The sequence below is a fragment of the Orycteropus afer genome, unplaced genomic scaffold (genome assembly GCF_000298275.1).
Source record: "Orycteropus afer afer isolate SDZICR_OR568_19922 unplaced genomic scaffold, OryAfe1.0 scaffold00005, whole genome shotgun sequence".
In the NCBI taxonomy this organism is placed as follows: Eukaryota; Metazoa; Chordata; class Mammalia; order Tubulidentata; family Orycteropodidae; genus Orycteropus; species Orycteropus afer.
This window is the reverse complement of record NW_006921592.1, coordinates 5,959,657-5,967,564: the sequence shown is the minus strand read 5'-3', so window position 1 is coordinate 5,967,564 and position 7,908 is coordinate 5,959,657. Positions and strand designations below refer to the sequence as shown.

At 35.3% G+C, this 7,908-nt stretch overlaps 1 pseudogene; it reads right to left on the bottom strand.

The window, feature by feature from the left end:
- Window positions 1-737: 737 nt before the first annotated feature.
- Window positions 738-1,663, bottom strand: LOC103195947 (annotated as a pseudogene).
- Between the last annotated feature and the right edge of the window lie 6,245 nt (window positions 1,664-7,908).

Genomic DNA, 7,908 nt, shown 5'->3' with positions numbered 1-7,908 from the left:
ATGGACACTTAGACTTTTTACATCTTTTTTCACCACTGATTGTCTTGCCAAAGTATGGAATTTAAGTCTGATGAAGCTTCTGGATACAGTTCTGTTTTGGTTACTTAGTGCTGCTGTGTCAGAAGTATACCAAAAATGGGATGGCTTGAACAAACAGGAGTTTATTCTCTTATAATTTTGGAGGCTTTTAGTCTGAGTTCAAAGTGCCAGTTTCTAGGGGCTGGGTGAAAGCTCCTCAACTTTGGGCTTCAGCTCTGCCTCTTGCTCCCAGCCCACTGAAGCTAGAGACATCTCTACACTCAGGCAGCTCCTGGCTGCTGAGGCTGAAAAACCCAAGATTGACAAGTGAAAAGGCACAATCCTGATATTACCAAACCACAGAGCAGGCCATTAGTTCAAGTCCACTGAAAGTCCCAAGATCAGCAGGGCAACATGGCAGGCTGCTGAACAACGACTTGCCTACATGCAGGGTTCAAGATGCCATCAGCTGCAGACTTTTCTCAAAGTTGCTTCTTATATACTTGAAGCAGCCCACATCCCTAAAGCAACTACTCAGCTGTTCCATTAGATTCCACCTCCACTGTAGAGTTAATTACCAATCTCACCATAAGGAATAACTACATCTAGCTGCCCGGCCACTCAACCAAGCCCAGCCAAGTTGACATACAACCTTAACTATCACATGTTCTTTCTGCCTTTGAATTGCTTAGCTTTTCTCTTGCTAATCAATTAGTTTCTTAATTGCCTATACATTCTGAATGACCAGGATCATACATCCACTGAATATCCATGCTATAGTTAAGAGTGTCAAGCTAAACAAAGTCCTCTTTGTTGATTTCATGTTTCCCTCTGCTTACTCTCCATCCATTTTTCTTCCAATCTTGTACCCAATTAGTTATACCATTTATAGTAATCATACTACCTGTATAAGGAACAAACTTATTTTTGCTTTGAGCCTTTGCTTGTTCAATGGTTTTTCAGGGCTGCATGAATTTCTGCTCTTTGGTTTGTTTGTCACCCAGGAAGTCTAACCTTAGGAATGGCTGGTCCCCCAGTAAACACCAAATTCTGCTCATGCAGTGTAAGTGACTACAAATTCTCCCATATGAAAAAATTTGTCTTTGTTAACTGAAGGCTCTGATTCTGTATTTTGTTTTACATGCTTTACACAAGGTTCTGTGTTTTCATCTTCATCTTCCTCACAGAGTTGCTTGTTTGTTTCACTTGAGATTCTTGTATGTTTATGTTTCTTTCCTTCTGGACCATCAAAACTCACAGAGTTCTTGACAAAGGCCCAGGCCTCATCTTCAGTAGGAAACTCCTTAAAACTGGCAGCAGGAAACCAGTCCATTTGCATTTTCCATTCATTCCGTGTAAGAAAAGCTATGGTCTTGTGGCCTCTTTTCACAGCATAGAACATTTCAAACCCCTCCACAGCAAAAGTGACTAGCTGACAAAGGCCAAAGGAACTCTGTGAGCAAGAGAGAAAAACTGGGTCATTTCTCACTCTAAACAGGGAAAAGCATTTTGGCTCTCTGATGTATACCTGAGCAACTTGAGAATTACACACAAACTTCCAGACATGGTGTGTTTTTTCAGTGGGTCCTGCTGAAGACGAAATTTGTGACGGGGCCTTGTTTGAGTTCTTGAATGCTGCTTCCATGGATGTTATTGTGGATCCAAGTAATATGAAATCCTTGACAACTTCAATCTTTTCTCCATTTATCATAATGAGCTTATTGGTCCAATTATGAGGATTTTTGTTTTCTTTATGTTGAGATGTAATCCATACTGAAGGACGTAGTCTTTGATCTTCATAAGTAAGTGCTTCAAGTGTTTGCTATGAGCAAGGAAAGTTGTATCATCTGCATATTTCAGATTGTTAATGATTCTTCCTCTAATTCTGATGGTGCATTCTTCTTCATTTAATTCAGCTTCTCAGATTATTTGCTCAGCATTCAGATTGAGTAAGTATGGTGAAAGAATACAATCCAGACACACACCTTTCCTGATTTTAAACCACGCAGTATCCCCTTGTTCTGCTTGAACAACTCCCTCCTGTTCTATGTACAGGTTCCTCATGAGCACAATTAAGTGTTCTGGAATTCCCATTCTTCGCAATGTTATCCATAATGTATCATGTCCCATACAATCAAATGCCTTTGCATAATTAAGAAAACACAGGTAAACATCTTTCTGGTATTCTCTGCTTTCATCCAAGATCCATCAGGCATCAGCAATGATAGCCCTAGTACCACCTCCTCTTCTGAATTCTATTTGAATTTCTGTGATATATTTGTCGATATACTACTGCAACCATTTCTGATTTATGTTCAACTGTATTTTCATGATAGTTTCCTTTCATTTTTTATTGCTTCCATGCATCAATTATCTTTGTACTTCACTCTTGTTGCTATATGATTGTACTGAACAAATAAAGGTATTCATAAAAAAAAAAAAAAGATTAAAAAAAAAACAACATTGATTTAGGTTCTGTTTTAAAGAAAACTGAGCAAATGTAAATTATTTTATTTTATGTTATTTCCATATGTGACCAGGTTATGTCAGAGGAATTGATTTTACTGTGCCCCATTAGTAGTATGGCAACCCTCTTGCACTGTGTGAACATCAGAGATGTTCCTCTATTGTATGTAATGTTATTATTTGAATTTCAAGCAAGGGAACAATATATCTCATTCATTGCATTTTGATTGTGATAAATTTTGTTTTTAACTCATTGACAGGTGAAGGAGGTATCTCTAGAAAATGATGTTGATAATTATTCTGAGATCAAGTCAGGTCTATAGTGTTTGGATGTTAAGAAACAGTAACTACATTTGTCAGGGTTTCATGAATGATCCCTGATATAATTAATTACTGATTTACTTTGAATGCCAAGGGGATAAAACCATAAAGTCAAACCCACTGCCATCGGTTTGGTTCTGATTCATAGAGACCCAATAGGACAGAATAAAACTGCCCCATGGTGTTTACAAGGCTGTAAATCTTTGTGGAAGCAGACTACCTCTTCTTTTTCTGCAGAGAAGCTGGTGGATTTTAACCATGAACCTTTTGATTAGCAGCTGAATGTTGACCACTATGCCACCAGAGCTCTGTAAGGGGATAAAGTGGACTCAATATGTAGAATTAATTTTCATAAATACGTTGACTCAGTTGCAACTAAAATACTGATATGTTGACATATCAAAAATATGTTTCTGGGTTTAGGAATTATTTTAACTTTTTGATGGAAGAAAATGTGTGTGTGTGTAAAATCCAGCAACAAACCTTACTTCACATAAATTGTAGCAAAAATCTTAGGTTTTATAATGTATGGGATTCCTCACATGTAAATTAAACCATCTAACTCCATACAGATACTTGGTAGCAAAAATAAAACATAATGCTCAAAATTTAACAATTCTACTTTTTTCAATCTATAAATGTTATGCCAATCCAAAACATACTTGAAGATACTTGAGCAAAGAGAGCTTTTAAATTAATCTCACATGTTTACCAAGACTTTTTTATTTGAAGAACTCAGAAAATTACAAATAATTTTCAGTGCCTTTATTCTATTACTCATTCTATAAACAAAAACACTGAAACTGAATTTGTAAGAGAGCTAGTATGTGTGGGCAGGTAATAATAATACACTTTTTTTTGGTTAGTGTCATGTAAATAGAGGCTGATTATCAGAAGTATAATGAAGCATTACATAGAGTTTTGGCTATAGTGCTTAATCTGTTCTAAATAATATATAATTTAATTTTATTTAACCAAAGCAACATTTATACCTTGTAATTAACAAAATAAGTAAATACATACAAGAATGGTATTGGTATTGATGTAATTCTTGATCTCAATTAACAAACACATGTAACATTCTCAATTTCATAAGAATTAGGATTGTAGAAAAAGAAGAAATCACAGAGAAGAAATCCATGCACAAATGATTCTTCAAATCTCTTCAGCTTACAATATGTTGGTGTAGATCCTTGGTGATAATTTCTTCAAACTATCTCTCTCTGTCTCATAAATGTGACTATATTATACCAATTCTATAACCATTGTTTCCACTTTCACTCTAGTAAAATAATACTTATTTATAATGTATACCTACAACATATTTATATCTGGAGTATACTATTAACATGTCAGTTATGCACCTTTTTAAAAAATTTTTCCTGACAAACTTTATATTTCCAATATTATATAAAATTAGCATAATATTTGAAATACCACAGGCATTTGGGATAATGCAACATAAATAGGAAATAATAGTCCAAGAATAAAGTCCCTGTCATTGAGTCAATCCTGACTCATATCGATCCTTATTGGTTTCCAAGGTGATAAATCTTCAAGGGAATAGATTGCCCCATCTTCCTTCCATGGAGCAGCTTGTGAGTTTGAGCCACCAACTCCCTGGTTAGCCATCAAAGACTTTAGGTCCTGCACCACCAGAGCTCCTTAGTACAAGAATAGTGCTCATGAAATAACATAGTTTTATCTTTATCTTTATTTTCTTACAGAATGAAGTGGGGCTCATTTTAGAAAGGTAATAGACAGTAGTATATTTCATGTGGTACTGCCAGGTCATTTAAAACAGGCCAGGTAAAAGGCATGTTTAATGCATTTCCCAGCACCCAAATGTAAAATCATGGCAAATGACAGTGTTTTCTTATGTCACAAATAATCCTTACTTCAATTGTAAATATTACCTCACTAAATAACATGTTAAAATTTTCAATAGTAAAATAGTCTGCTAGAAGAGCAATGAAACAATAAGTAGCATTTCTTTTTTGGGATAAACCACCCCTTAAGTTTATTCTAACATGGACTAGATGTTAATTAAGTGCTCTCTGAAAGGTTTCATTGCTCTTTAATCTTTGAAATAAAACGTGTTCAGCTGTTTGGAGATGCTGTGGAGAGAATAGCTGCATTATAAAAGCTAGCAAGGTGGTAAGCTTTAAAAGGTCTGTGCTGTGACAAATATATCAGTGGTTCTTGACATTGGCAGGATATTAGAATTGGTTGCACCTGGTATAATTTGTACAGCCCAATTTACCTAGGCTCCACTCCTAGGGATTTTGATTTAATTGAATTGGGAAAGGACAAAGGCATAGATAGGATTTAAATGTTGGGCTGGCGATTTGCAAACAGCTACAGGTACTTTAATGATGCCACCTTTTCAGGGAAAAGAAAAAGAAAAAGAAGGGAAGAAAAACCTTAAGTCATATGGAATTAGGAAACTCACAACATAATTCAATAAGAGTAAACAGAGTTTAAAAAAGAGATGTATTCAGTCTCCTTTTTAAAATTCAGGTAAATACATATATTGCTAAAAAGATAATGATATATGACTCAACTATCAACTAAAATTATTACCTCTAAGGTCTCTCAAAGTAGAAGTAAAATTCAAGACTTGCTAAATTGTCCCTTTTCAAAGATAAGGTTATGACTCTATTACATTTCTTTAAACACTGTACCTGCTCCCAAAATCAACAACTCAAACTGACCCAATTCTCTTACCATATTTTACCTTGCTCCAACAACAACAAACATGTAAAGTTATCTTTGAAGTTAATTGTAATTGTCCCAGAAGGTTTACTGAACTGTTTCCCCACTCTCTCCATCAAATGAGGTTCAATTACACTCAACAGGAGGAATAGGTGTACATGTGGTTTGGTACCCAAGCAGACAATACTTAAGACATCAATTGCTCCCTTGGCTTGGGCAAATGATGGGCAAAAGTATGCAAAATAGCTATCAGCTTCCAGAAAACTGGGAGGTCTTACATTTGCTCAATCACCTTGTCATTTACCTATTTCCAGAGTCACTAGATGATGATAATGTGTTTAAACACCCATGCCTCTAACCTTTTTCGCTAAAGTAATGTTTCTCAATGGGGTAGAGTTGGGGATGGGTCTATCAGAATCACCTAAATAGATTTTTTCTAAAAAAAATTATCAACCCTAGTACACCCATTAGAGAACAACTGCTTTATATTTAAATATACCACTGTTCTTTCCTAGGCTGCTAAATCCTAAAGAGTAGTAAGGTTACAACCATATCATGATATTTAAGTCACTGTATGAATATTTGTAGCATTTTGAATGTGAATTCAGGAAACACTTTCTTGTACAATACATATGGGATTTAGTAAAAATGTATACTACACATAATCTTTACCTTGACCTCTGTGGGCTTCAGTTCTTTGTTGCAATAATGGAGAAATCAGTACCTACTTTTGTGGATTGTTTAATGATTAAATAAATATTATATAAAATTTTGGGACCACAGAGTTATTTAGAATAAACAATTTATCATCTCCTGCACTTCCCACCAAACTCTAGGGAAGTTTATAAACCAAAACCAGACCACTACCATCGAGTTGATTCTGACTCAGAACAACCCTATTTAGTAAGCTCCCAAATCTAGATGTGGGAAGAGGGAACTATATGACTGGTAAACCATTAACACTATTGAGTCTTGCAGAAAAGTGAAATGACACAGTTTTGAAGGATTGCTTTATAGATCATTAGTTGTTGTTGCTAGTGGCCATTTATTAATTCTGACTGATGGCAACCCCTTGTACTACAGAGTAGAATTATTGCATAGGGTTTTCTTGTATATAATCATCTTAAGGGAAGCAGACAGATGGTCAGGACTTTTCTTCTATGGTACCACTGGGTGGGCTTGAACCATAAACTTTTAGGTTAATGCTCAAGAGCAACCTGTCTGTACAATCTGTTGTTGTTATGTGCCACTGAGTCAGACCCGACTCATAGTGACCCCTCCTTGGGTTTCTGAGGCAGTATCACTACGGAAGTAGATTGCCCCATCTTCCTTCTGAAGAGTGGCTGGTGGGTTTGAACTGCGAGCCTTCTGATTAGCAGTCAAGTGCCTTTGGCACTATTCAGTGACTGGCCCCATGTTGAAGAGTAAAGACATAAAGATAGCTTGAGTAAGACCTCAGGTATTCCATGTATTAGGTCATTTTAAAGATTTTCCTTGACACTGATACACCTTCATCTTTTATAAATAGTTGGAGATTTATCTAGTGGCAGGAAAAACATTAATATATCAGAGTCTACTGCCTGTAATCAATAAAGCCAAAATATTGTATCACAAAAGTTGGTCTGGACATAGGTTTTTGCCACAGATATTTTTATGATCATATATCTATATCTAGTACTTTTTGTGCTTTTTTTTTATATTCTCTTTTCTTTCACTCTAAGAATAAATTCATAGACATAATAATGCTGAGGTTTCTGAAACATTTTTTAGAATTGAGAAAATACAATATGAAAATCACTTCAAAGATATATTCTCGTGACTAATAATTAATATGGCCATTATCCTATTTGTATATATATTTCCAGTTTATAAAATCTAATTTATTTATAGAGAGAGAATCTTAAAGTCTCCTTTTATTACCATTCTAAATCCCAAGATCCTTTTTTCCCAAAGACACTTTAATGTGATTATAATATATCTTCTTTTGAAAGAGATGAATATATATCTATATATGTATATATATACATATGTGTGTGTGTATACACACACACATACACACACACCAAAGGAGCTCTTGCCTAAAGGTATTTGGTTGTGGCCAAGAAATCATTTTTCATAGTATTCAGTTCCCTCCCTCTCCTCTTCCTTCATTTTTTCATCCCTTGCAAAGCAGAAGGTGATGCAAGCCACACTATCAGGAAACTCCCTTTATGATCATCAGATCAAGGCTGTCACCTGAGTAAGTGTACTGGATCCTGGATCCTACACTAATTCTGCCTCATTAGCATAAAAACATAACAAAATCCTCGTTAACATAACATAATCCTGCCTCATTAACATATCAATGTCAAAATTTACAACATATCACAAATGGAAGATGACAACATC